The sequence below is a fragment of the Salvelinus sp. IW2-2015 genome, unplaced genomic scaffold (assembly GCF_002910315.2).
Source record: "Salvelinus sp. IW2-2015 unplaced genomic scaffold, ASM291031v2 Un_scaffold1167, whole genome shotgun sequence".
Classification (NCBI taxonomy): Eukaryota; Metazoa; Chordata; class Actinopteri; order Salmoniformes; family Salmonidae; genus Salvelinus; species Salvelinus sp. IW2-2015.
This window is the reverse complement of record NW_019942761.1, coordinates 33429-41603: the sequence shown is the minus strand read 5'-3', so window position 1 is coordinate 41603 and position 8175 is coordinate 33429. Positions and strand designations below refer to the sequence as shown.

Here is an 8175-nt window from a genome sequence, read left to right as displayed (position 1 = left end):
GTCTTACCTATAGGTGAGGAAATAGAGTCAGTAAGTATAAAGCCCCTAATTTGAACTCTGTTTTCCCGCATTACTTTTTTTTTTTTTTATCTCAATGCACTGTTTACTCGAGACGCTTTATTGAATAGGTCAGAGGTAACTCTGGAAGTTTTGACTCTGGCTTGTGTGTGTTGCCCCTAGACTCCTACTGGTTTCATGTCCTGTACAATCCCCTGACCACATGTCCACCAGCAAAATGGAGGTTAGTCAGAAAACATTACCATCTGACTAAATTAACAGTTTTAAATAAATCAACATTTGACCGAAGCAAGCACAATTTAGGCAATTCATTCAGAATTTTCACTATCCAGTTCTGACTATTTTTTCAGTCTTGGAATAATCAGGAAGTGCAGTAGATGTACAGTGTATTGAATGGCTAACTAACTTCCAACATCCCCTCCCTGAGTACTATGGCATGATATAACCCTAAATACCACAGAGCTGTAAGGGTCAAGCTGTTGCAAGGCACTCACATTCACCACTAGCCCTCTAATGAAAACATTAGCAGAGTCACAGCCAAATGTCAAGAGGGGACAGGAGCCATGAGCTCCACCTCAGTCACATAGCGGACATTGTTTCAGGAGCACAGTGAGGTCAGTCCAATGCCCTGCCAGCCTGATAAACAACTAAAGATTTTGTCACAATATGACATCCCAGACACCTTCAACTGTCTTCTTCTACTCGATTAGAATGTAAAGTGTCTGGAATGTAACAGTGTGACAATTTTTTAATATATATATTTTTTTGCATATGCCTGTGGTCACTTTGAATGGCAGGTCCAGGTTTAGATCAGTGCTTGATCAATAGTTTGATTAGATGCCTTAAGGCTTAAAAATATGGTGTTTGGGAGAAACCCGAGTTTGTTTTTCTTGGAAAGTCATGCTAAGCTGAAGTCTTGGGTGTGTCTGTCGATGGAGTGATCATTGATCGTGAGATTATGTATGTGTGTGTTCATGTGTGTGTGTGTGCGTGGTGCAAGTGTACAGTGCATTCGGAAAGTTTTCGGACCCTTTGACTTTTTCCACATTTTGTTGTGTTACAGCCTTATTCTAAAATGGAATAAATGTTTTTTTCCTCATCAAACTACACACAATACCCCGCAATACCCCATATTTTGCAAATATGTTAAACATAAAAAACGGTATTATCACATTTACATAAGTAAGCACCCTTGGCAGCGATTACAGCCTCGAGACTTCTTGAGTATGACGCTACAAGCTTGGCACACCTGTATTTGGGGAGTTTCTCCCATTCTTCTCTGCAGATCCTTTCGAGCTCTGTCAGGTTAGATGGGGTGCATCGCTGCACAGCTATTTTCAGGTCTCTCCAGAGATGTTCAATCCGGTTCAAGTCCGGGCTCTGGCTGGGCCACTCAAGGACATTCAGAGACTTGTCCCGAAGCCACTCCTGCAATGTCTTGGCTGTGTGCTTAGGGTTGTTGTCCTGTTGGAAGGTGAATGTTTGACCCAGCCTGAGGTCCTGAGCACTCTGGAGCAGGTTTTCAGCAAGGATCTCTCTGTACTTTGCTCCGTTCATCTTTCCCTTGATCCTGACTAGTCTCCCAGTCCCTGCCGCTGAAAAACATCCCCACAGCATGATGCTGCCACCACCATGCTTCACCATAGGGATGGTGCCAGGTTTCCTCCAGACGTGACGCTTGGCATTCAGGCCAAATAGTTCAATCTTGGTTTCATCAGACCAGAGAATCTTGTTTCTCATGGTCTGATAGTCCTTTAGGTGCCTTTTGGCAAACTCCAAGTGGGCTGTCATGTGCCTTTAACTGAGGAGTGGCTTCCGTCTGGCCACTCTACCATAAAGGCCTGATTGGTGGAGTGCTGCAGAGATGGTTGTCCTTCTGGATGGTTCTTCCATCTCCACCGAGGAACTCTGGAGCTCTGTCAGAGTGGCCATCGGGTTCTTGGTCCCCCCCCTGTACAAGGCCCTTCTTCCCTCGATTGCTCAGTTTGGCCGGCTCTACGTAGAGTCTTGGTGGTTCCAAATTTCTGGATGTCGATTAAGGCAGCCCTCCGCACCTCTCTGATTCAGAGGGGTTGGGTTAAATGCGGAAGACACATTTCAGTTGAATGCATTCAGTTGTACAACTGACTAGGTATTCCCCTTATGTAAATATGGTATTTCTGTTTTTTTAAATACATTTGCTAACATTTCAAAAAAACTATTTTCGCTTTCTCATTATGGGGTATTGCGTGTAGATTCATGATGGAAACATTTCATTTAATCAATTTTAGAGTAATCCTTTAACATAATAAAATGTGGAAAAAGTAAAGGGGTAAAGTAAAAACAAAAGGCACTGTGTGCATGTATGTGTATAGGTGTGTGTGTTTTTGTGTCTGTGTGCGTGTGTATGTGACAGAAACTCACACGTATTACTTTCATCACTGAGACGGTAATGAGAGGAGAACAGTGTAACCATGATGACAGGCAGCTTCAGGAACTTCCCTTGATGAGGAGCCAGGTGAATGTCAAATAGTCAGACACTCCACAACGGCAACACTACAGCCTTTTACTCACTATGACAGCATTGAAAAACGAAAATGTCCTGTTCTGTGTTAAATTCAGGTATATTTTGGCATTAGAGGGGTTAGAGTGTATTTGATGGAGATGTGCTTTCTTGGCTTGTTGTAAAAATGCACATTCACCAGCAGAGGGCAGGGACCTGCAAGAATCACAGGGTGGCAAAATGGTATAGACATGCTATCGTGCTTTCCCTACACACACACACACACACACACACACACACACACACAGCTTGCCGGTTCTCCCTGACTGCCACTTCAGAGAGAACACATGTCGCCCTTTAGTTCGCAGTGTAGTTCTTTAGAATGCTCAAGTATGGCTTGTGCTAAGAAGACAGATCAGTAGCCTTTTTCACCCACGCTACACTACAGCCCATCTGACAGAGAGTCTGCGTCCCAATAGTCTACACTGGCACCCTGACCTTGTGTCCTACCCTTCGTCTTCTGCATTGATCGAAATGAAACAGCTGGATAGGTGGAAGCAACATCATCTAATATGATTTCTGCCATTATATTTGGTGTTTTCAGATTGGTGCAGTTGTGGAGGATCAAGATCACCAGTGTGCTGGAGTTTATTTTGCGGCCGAGGCTACGAATACAGTTTTCGCTCCCGTCCCTCCCCTTCTGGAAACTTCTTTCTCAAATCTAAGGATCCAAATCCCATACTGTGCATGTGTTATTCACACACATTCATGTTTCTCTCTTTACTCACCCTCTTCTGAAGCCTCAACCGATTAGATCGATATGATGATGTAGCCTATGTCTCTGCCTCATATTTCGGGAACAGCTGCGACTTTAACGAACGTTCCAAAAATATACATCGAGCTCCAAAAGTATTGGAACAGTGACACATTTTTTTTGTAGTTTTGGATTGTAAATAATACAATGAGTGCAGACTGACAGCTTTCATTTCAGGTGTATCGTTTAGAAATTACAGCACTTTTTTAACATAGTCCCCCCATCCAACCAGTTTGTTGAGTCACAAGCTTGATGTAATCATTGCGTGCTAGGAATATGGGACCAAATACTACTACACTTGACTACTTTAATACACATAGAAGTGAATTTGGCCCAATACTTTTGGTCCCCTAAAATGGGGGGGGGGGGGCTATGTCAAAAAGTGCTGAAATTTCTAAACGTTCACCTGATATGGATGAATACCCTCAAGTTAAAGCTGACGGTCTGCACGTTAACCTCACAGACATTGTATCATTTCAAACCCAAAGTGCTGGAGTACAGAGCCAAAACAACAACAAAAAAGCGTCACTGTCCCAATACTTTCGCAGCTCACTGTATATGAAGTCTACATACAACCGTCTGTCTGTTGTAACGGATATTGCCGTAGCACAAGCAAGAAGCAGCCTACACATTGCATTGGGGCAAAAACAATTACCGTTTTGTGTGGTGGATGTAATGTTTGTAGTTATGCTGCCATATAGTTAGCAGTCTGCCTCCACTTTAGCCAATGTTTGCAAAGATGCAAAAAAATAGTTTGAACATTAAATTCGCTATTGACTATCTGTCTGTGACTTACTTGTATGATATGTTGTGTAGGCTACATATAGCTTGCCTAAATATCTGCATGTAACTCCCCTCCTTAAAAAAACGAAATTGCTAGACAACCTGTTTGTGTCGTGCGTATTTTTGCAATAGCCTACTGTTACAACAGATTTCCGTTTCTTCAAAGCGTCTCGTGAACAAGCGGAAGGCGGAGTCATGGAGTGACTGAGCAGCAGCTGAGAGGTAGGCTAGTGGTCTATTTAATAGAGTCTAGCTCAGACTTACAAATATTTTTTTAATAGATTTGTTTTACTGGATTTCATAAAACATTCACACAAACAATACAAGACACTAACCAATGATAACCTGGATGGTTGATACTATGTAATGGCCAATGAGAGGCTTTGAAGCCACCGGCCACCATATTGGCACTCCCCAGAATGAGCAGTCCTCCATAGGAATGAAAGAAATTCTACAGTATGTCAATAAAATGACAAAATTGCATGTATTTAAGTATTTTTTTGTTGTTGTAGTGGGCAAAGTATCATTAGCACTCTCAAATGTGTTTTTCTTCAGGAATATGTTTTATATAAATGAAATAAAATCATTTTAAGTTCACTTAATATAATTTCAAAGTGTGCATTAAGGTGTCTGTAGAACATACTTGTCAAAAACGAATGTAGACATTAATAAATGCATTTTAAAAAAAATGACAACAGAGGGGAGTACCAAAATGGCTGTGCTGTGGCTTTAAAACAGCGCTCCCTTTCAGACATCTAGAGATATCATTGGCAATAAGCCAGATCCATAATTATTGGCACCCTTGAAAAAAGATGAGCAAAAAAGACGAACACCCCTGTTTTCAATACTCTAGCACCCTCCCCTTGCCAGGATACTGACACTGAGCCTTTTTGTAAAATGTTGTATGAGATTGGAGAACACGTTGGGAGGGATCTTAGACAATTCCTCCAGACATACTCTTTCCAGATACTTGATATCCTTCGTCTGCTCTAATGGACTGACCTCTTCAACTCAAACCACAGGTTTTTAATGGGGTTCAAGATGTTGATTTGTCATGAACAGTGCTTGTGCCCATAGACATAGACGTGGCGCTTGCGCACAGGGGGAGCGCGGGGTGTTCCCATTGGGGGCTCGAGTGAAAAGGTTTAGGAACCCCTGACATAGACAATTAATGACAATCAATAATTTTTTTAGGCTACCTTCCTATGCTTCTTTCTTATAATCTCCAAATAATGGCGTAACTTTTTTTATACGTGGGTGTCGCAATTAGATCATTTAATTTGTTGTAATACATATCAATGACAAGAAGCCTATTGTTTAACAGATTTGCCTTAAATTGACATATACACCTCTAGCAATGCATTTATCAAAATTGGTAGGGATGTTGTTGTCTCTAAATGTGTCTTACTCAAACACACGAACGCATAGAGCAGACGTTGAACACGATAATATTTTCCATCGATATTGTTCAAAAAGCTTGAGTCATTTGAGGTCATGTCTCGATAATGTAAAAATAGATGGCAAAACTGCTTCTTAGGCTATAACTTAGGATAGATGACTCTAGTGTCATGGCCATAAGATATGTTCATGGCTATAGATGAAACACTGCTACATAGAGAATGTAGTGGCAAAATACAAACGTTTATCCATATTTCAGCTAACAGGATCTATAGTGGATCCATTACAAGGAATAGACAACTGGTATGGGTAAGGGAACGCCCTGTTAAGAGATCCATTCACACCCATTCAGTTGGGTGGTTGACGGTGACGCGCGCTTGGGAACAGATTTTGTCACTCACGTCACTGTTTTCGGGAATTGTGGTGATTGAGAGAGATGGCCACTGTTGTTCCTTAATGTTTCTCGCTCTTTCCAACTACGATCTGAGTCCCTCGGTTTTTGGAGACTTGTGTGCGTGTCAGATGGTGGTGGCAAGGCGGAGATGTTACAAATGAGAAGCGGTAAATTCGAGGAAATACACGGATACGTCAATATGGCGACAGCTGCCGCCTCCCCTGCTCGTTTTGAATCCACGACAATTAAGGTATGGCTACTAGCCTCACCTTCTCTTTCAGATTATACCTGTAGCCTGTGCTTATTGTTGGTGATAAGGCTACATAAATGTATTTCAAAGCAAACCACTGAACTTGTCTAGACGGATGTATTAGCCATCAATCGATTCCTAACTTGTTTCACACCTTTATGTGTTTGGCTATGCGTTTCATGGTGACAAAACGGCTGTATGTTGTGGTTACCTGTGTCTCTGTTAGTAGCTTACCATTTGGTTTATGTCTGCCGTTTGGCGTATGAGCCACAAATTGGTGTTTTCCGTGTTGTTTCACATTTCAGCACCATGGACAGCAGACGTGTTCAGAGAAAATTAGGCAACGCAGCAATACGTACTAATATGAACGGTTACTACAACTCATATGTCACATTTAATGTATTGATATAATAACTGTATGTATTGATTTAATATATGTCTTGAGTACATACTTTTGTTGATAACAGCCTACATAAAGTCTCGAGGGATTCGTGTGTCTGTGAACAGATCTGACAAATTCCAGCTGTGATATCGATCACATGCTGAGTATGATATTACCGAAGCTTCTTTATCCCTATCACAGACAGACATCATAATATTAAAACAACCCTTTTAAATGTGGAGGTCGACATTTGAAACATTCTTTGGATAAATGCCGTCCACCCAGGACTACCTTTTGATTTGAAATGTCTTTGGAAATGTCATGTCCATTCAAAACCCTAACGTGCCAGAAAGTATAGCTACCGATGCATGCTAGAACTGGAGATACCATTGCATTCATCGTTAGAGTATAGAAATAATCAGTGTCTGCGGTGTTGTTTGACTCCAGGCAAAACAAGCCGTCAGAGACTGGTTCAGTTCTGGGCGTGTGTACTAGCATAGGGTCTAGCAAACCTCTCATAGGGCTCTTAGATGACGTGATGTCGACTAACTCACACATCAGAGCAGTGGATCCCCAAGCTGTCATTAGAACACAAGCAGATGTGTTTATGAAGTTCCCCATGGGAAAAGCTAGCTAGGACACAGTGACACAGATATCGGCTAAAGTACAAAGAACCATAGGATATACAGTTGAAGTCAGAAGTTTACATACGCTTAGGTTGTAGTCATTAAAACTCGTTTTTCAACTACTCCACAAATTTCTTGTTAACAAACTAGAGTTTTGGCAAGTCGATTAGGACATCTACTTTGTGCATGACACAAGTAATTTTTCCAACAATTGTTTACAGACAGATTATTTCACTTATAATTCACTGTATCACAATTCCAGTGGGTCAGAAGTTTACATACACTAAGTTGACTGTGCCTTTAAACAGCTTGAAAAATTCCAGAAAATGATGTCATGGCTTTAGAAGCTTCTGAAAGGCTAATTGACGTCATTTGAGTCAATTGGAGGTGCACCTGTGGATGTATTTCAAGGCCTACCTTAAAACTCAGTGCCTCTTTGCTTGACATCATGGGGAAATCAAAAGACATCAGCCAAGACCTCAGAAAAATAATTGTAGTGTTCCACAAGTCTGGTTCATCCTTGGGAGCAATTTCATCTGTACAAACAATAGTACGCAAGTATAAACACCATGGGACCACGCAGTCGTCATACCGCTCAGGAAGGAGACGCGTTCTGTCTCCTAGAGATGAACGTACTTTGGTGCGAAAAGTGCAAATCAATCCCAGAACAACAGCAAACGACCTTGTGAAGATGCTGGAGGAAACGGGCAAAAAAGTATCTATAACCACAGTAAAACGAGTCCTATATCGACATAACCTGAAAGGCCACTCAGCAAGGAAGAAGCTACTGCTCCAAAACCGCCATAAAAAAGCCAGACTACGTTTTGCAACTGCACATGGGGACAAAGATCGTACTTTTTAGAGAAATGTCCTCTGGTCTGATGAAACAAAAATAGAACTGTTCGGCCATAATAACCATCGTTATGTTTGGAGCGAAAAGGGGGAGGCTTGCAAGCCGAAGAACACCATCCCAACCGTGAAGCACGGGGGTGGCAGCATCATGTTGTGGGGGTGCTTTGCTGCAGGAG

General features: G+C 41.8%; 1 protein-coding gene across 1 annotated transcript in view; it reads left to right on the top strand.

Moving 5' to 3' along the window:
- Positions 1-5877: 5877 nt before the first annotated feature.
- Positions 5878-8175, top strand: part of LOC112069946 (sodium channel protein type 2 subunit alpha-like) — a gene marked incomplete at its 3' end in the record, with an annotated part of 35721 nt that continues 33423 nt past the window's right edge. The window contains 1 exon segment of the mRNA XM_070438775.1: positions 5878-6139.